This window comes from Arachis stenosperma, chromosome 6 (assembly GCF_014773155.1).
Source record: "Arachis stenosperma cultivar V10309 chromosome 6, arast.V10309.gnm1.PFL2, whole genome shotgun sequence".
NCBI lineage: Eukaryota > Viridiplantae > Streptophyta > Magnoliopsida > Fabales > Fabaceae > Arachis > Arachis stenosperma.
In genome coordinates, this window is record NC_080382.1 from 55,729,674 (window position 1) to 55,734,599 (window position 4,926).

General features: G+C 40.1%; 1 non-coding gene across 1 annotated transcript; it reads right to left on the reverse strand.

The window, feature by feature from the left end:
- Positions 1-239: 239 nt before the first annotated feature.
- Positions 240-342, reverse strand: LOC130937012 (small nucleolar RNA R71). Its single transcript, XR_009068251.1, has one exon. It is a non-coding gene; the product is annotated as a small nucleolar RNA R71 (small nucleolar RNA).
- Between the last annotated feature and the right edge of the window lie 4,584 nt (positions 343-4,926).

The window sequence follows — 4,926 nt, forward strand, 5'->3', positions numbered from 1 at the left end:
CTTTCGGAGAAAGTGCCCAAGAAGACCCTAATCAGCATCTCACTATATTCCTAAGGATTTGTGATATGGTTAAATCTAATGGTGTTCATCCTGACACCAATAGATTGCTACTGTTTCCATTCTCTTTGAAGGACAAAGCATCCAAATGGCTGGAATCATTTTCCAAAGAAAGCTTGATAACCTGGGAAGATATGGTAAATAAATTCTTAGCAAGGTTCTACCCTCCTCAAAGAGTGAATAGATTGAGAACCGAGGTGCAGACATTCAGACAGCAGGATGGTAAAACCTTATATAAAGCATGGGAAAGATTCAAAGATTTGACAAGGAAATGCCCCCTGATATGTTTAATAAATGGGTGCAACTGCACATTTTTTGTGAAGGGCTTTCCTAAGAATCAAAGAAAGCTGTGGACCACTCATCTGGAGGCTCCCTTAACAAGAAGAAGACTATTGAAGAAGTCATTGATGTCATAGAAACAGTGGCTGACAATAAGTATTTCTATGCCTCTAAGAGGAGTCATGGAGCTGAATAACATAGATGCAATCCTAGCCCAAAATAAGATGATCGCTAAGCAACTAGCTGAAGCCATCGATACTTAACCATCACCTCAAGGAGAGTTGGACACAGAGGAAGGAGTTAACTGGGAGGAAGCCAATTACCTTGGGAATTCATCTAGGCAAACTCATAATCCATACGCAAAAACCTATAACCCTAGTTGGAGGAACCACCCAAACTTTGGGTGGGGAAACCAACAAAACCAAGGCCAAAGTCAGAAACCTCATAACACTAACCAGTAGACTTACCAACAATCCAATCCAAGATCATATTAACACCCATACAATAATTTCTCTCAGCAACCATATCAAGCCCAAGCCAATCAGCCTTAACACTCAGCTACCAATCCACCATCTGAAGATAAGCTGTCGAGGATTGAAGCTATGCTCACCAATCTTTGCAAGGAGTCTCAAGACATGAAAAATTTCAAGGAGGAAGTGAGATCCAATATGCAAAATCAAGATGCTGCCATTTAGAAACTTGATGTACAAATTGGATACTTATCCAAGCAAGCCCCTGGCCTTAACTCTTGTAATGCCACCAAGACAACTTCGAGAGAGGAATGCAAAGCTATTACCCTCAAAAGTGGAATGGAATTGAAAGGGACCTCAAGGGAAACTCAAGAGGAGGAAGCAGAGGGAAGTTCAAGTGACAAGAAAGAAGCACAAACACATTTTTTCAATCCATCAGAAGAAAAAAAAGTCCTAAGGCCATATGTCCCAAAAGCTCCTTACCCTCAACGGTTGATGAAGAATGCAAAAGACCACCAATTCTCCAGATTCTTAGAGGTTATCAAGAGGTTGTAGATCAACATTCCCTTCGCTGAAGCATTAGAGCAGATGCCACTATATGCTAAGTTTTTGAATGAATTATTGACTAAGAAGAGAAGTTGAAGGAATGATGAAACTGTGGTTTTAACTAAAGAATGTAGTGCTATCATCCAACACAAACTGCCTCAAAAAATGAAGGACCCATGAAGCTTCCAAATCCTTTACATTATAGGAGAAATCATAGTGGAGAAAGCCTTATGTGATTTGGGAGCCAACATAAATTTGATGTCCTTAACAATATGATGAAAAGAATGAAGATTGAGGAAGCCAAACCAACAAGAATGGCTCTCCAATTGGCAGACAGGTCATTCAAATTCCCTCATAGAATAGTAGAAGACTTGTTAGTGAAGGTGGGAAACTTCATCTTCCCTGCTAACTTTGTGGTATTGGATATGAAGAAAGAAGCCAAAGCTTCAATAATTTTGGGAAGGTCATTTTTAGCCACTGCTGGGAACATCATTGATGTCCAAAAGGGTGAACTTACCCTTAGGTTACATAATGAGAAAATGGTGTTTAATGTGTTCAAGGCCATGAGCTACCCACAGGAGTCACTAGAATAATGTATGAGGTTGGATGTAGTAGAAATTATGGTGCAAGAAACATTTGAAGAAACACTTGAAGAAGTGACAGAAGAAGATTCCACACTAGGCATTGAGGTTGCTGATATCAAAGCTGCTGAAGTGCCCATCCCAAGCACACTAGAGGAAAGGAAAAAGGAGAAAGAAGCACCCAAACTTGAACTGAAAGAACTACCTTCCACCCTCAAGTATGCATACTTGGAAAGTGATGAAAGCTATCCAGTAATAATCAATTCTACCCTCAGTCAAGAACAAGAAGAAGAGCTAATCAAAGTACTCCAACAGCACCAAAATACCATTGGATGGACTCTTGCTGACTTAAAAGGGATAAGCCCTTCCATGTGTATGCATAAGATTCTGTTGGAAGAAGATGCGAAGCCTTCCATCCAACCCCAAAGAAGGTTGAACCCAGCCATGAAAGAAGTGGTGCAAAAGGAGGTTATGAAACTGTGGCAAGAAGGGGTCATCTACCCAATCTCAGATAGCCCCTGGGTAAGCCCTGTCCAAGTAGTTCCAAAGAAAGGAGGAATCACTGTGGTGCCAAATGAAAGGAATGAATTGTTACCAACAAGAACAGTGATTGGATGCCGCATGTGCATAGATTATAGGAAGCTCAATGAAGCCACAATGAAGGATCATTTCTCTCTGCCTTTCATGGATCAAATGTTAGAGAGACTTATTCGGCATGAGTATTATTGCTTCTTGGATGGATATTCAGGCTACAATTAGATTGTAGTGGATCCTAAAGACCAAGAGAAGACTTCTTTTACTTGTCCCTATGGTGTTTTTGTATATAGGAGAATGCCCTTTGGATTGTGCAATGCACCTACAACATTCCAAAGGTGCATGCTCTCCATATTCTCTGACATGATTGAAAGATTTATAGAAGTGTTTATGGATGATTTTTCTGTATTTGAAGACTCGTTTTCTAAGTGCCTGCACCACCTTGCTCTGGTGCTAAGGAGATGTCAAGAAACCAACCTGGTTCTAAACTGGGAAAAGTGCCATTTCATGGTCACTGAAAAGGTGGTTCTTGGGTATAAGATCTCCAAAAAAGGCATTGGGGTGGACAGGGCCAAGGTAGAGGTAATTGAGAAATTACCTCGACCTTGCAATGTCAAGGCAATTAGAAGCTTTTTAGGGCATGCTGGCTTTTACAGAAGGTTTATCAAAGATTTTTCAAAAATTGCCAAGCCCTTAAGTAATCTACTTGTTTTCGATACACCTTTCATATTTGATCAAAAGTGCATGCTAGCTTTTGAAAATTTGAAAAAAAAACTTTCCTCAGCTCCTATCATTACTCCACCTGATTGGAATTTGCCTTTTGAACCGATGTGTGATGCATCAGACTTTGCAATTGGGGCAGTGTTAGGACAGAGGAAAGATAATTTGGTGCATGTCATATACTATGCCAACAAGGTCCTTAATGACACTCAAAAGAATTACACCACTACTGAAAAGGAATTGTTGGCAATAGTGTTTGCATTTGATGAATTTAGATCATATCTCATTGACTCTAAAGTGATTATTTTTACTAATCACACAGCACTTAAATATTTATTTTCCAAGCAAGAATTAAAACTAAGATTGATATGGTGGATCTTGTTGTTGCAGGAGTTCAATATTGAGATTAGAGATAAGAAAGGGGAGGAGAACAAAGTAGTAGATCATCTTTCGAGAATTCCTTGTGGAGAAGAAAACACACAAAGCCCAAGTGTAAATGAGAGTTTTCCTGATGAGTAGCTAATGTTGGTTCACAAGGCACCCTGGTTCACGGACATTGCCAATTTTAAAGCCACTGGGGAGGTGCTTCCGGAACTTAACAAGCATCAGAGGAGGAAGATCATTAATGATGCTAAATACTTCACCTGGGACGAACCTTATCTTTTCAAAAAGTGCTTGGATGGAGTACTCAGAAGATGCATCCCAGAGGAAGAGGGAAGGGAGGTCCTATGGAACTGTCATGGCTTTGGCTAAAGAGCTAGGAACTTGCCCAAGAGAAACGAGATGCCACAGCAATTCTTCCTAGAACTTGACTTGTTTGATGTATGGGGATTGACTTCATGGGTCCCTTCCCAACCTCATACTCAAATAAGTATATCTTAGTGGTAGTAGACTATGTATCTAAGTGGGTGGAGGCCATTGCAACCCCAATAAATGATAATAAGGTGGTCCTAAATTTCTCAGAAAGAATGTCTTTAGTAGGTTTGGAGTCCCAAGAGCACTTATCAGTGATGGAGGAAGCCATTTCTGCAATAGACCATTAGAGACTCTACTCTTGAGATATGGAGTAAAGCATAAGGTGGCCACACCTTATCACCCTCAAACAAGTAGGAAAACAGAGGTATCCAACAGAGAGTTGAAAAGGATCCCAGAGAAGACTATGGGATCTTCAAGAAAGGACTGGTAAAAAAAAACTGGACGATGCTCTTTGGGCGTATAGGACAGCCTTCAAAACACCAATTGGGATGTCCCCATATCAATTGGTGTATGGGAAGGTCTGTCATCTGCCATTGGAACTCAAATACAAAGCTTTCTAGGCTCTCAAGTTACTAAATTTTGATAGTAAAGTTGCTGGTGAAAGGAGGCTCTTGCAACTGCAAGAATTAAAAGAATTCAGATGCCAAGCCTACGAAAATGCCAAAATTTACAAGAAAACGGCAAAGGAAAGACATGACATCAAATTGGCACCAAGAAGCTTTAAAGAAGGACAGAGAGTCCTCCTCTACAATTCAAAGCTAAACTTATTTCCTGGAAAGCTAAAGTCAAGGTGGTTATAACCTTTTCTTATCACCAAGGTTTCTCCTTATGGATATATAGAAATTATGGAAGAGAAATCACAGGAAACCTTCACTATAAATGGACAAAGACTCAAGCACTATTTGGGTGATATGAAGGAAAGTCCCAAGACAAAATACAAACTCAACTGAGAGAGCAAACCGTCAAGCTAGTGACGTTAAAAG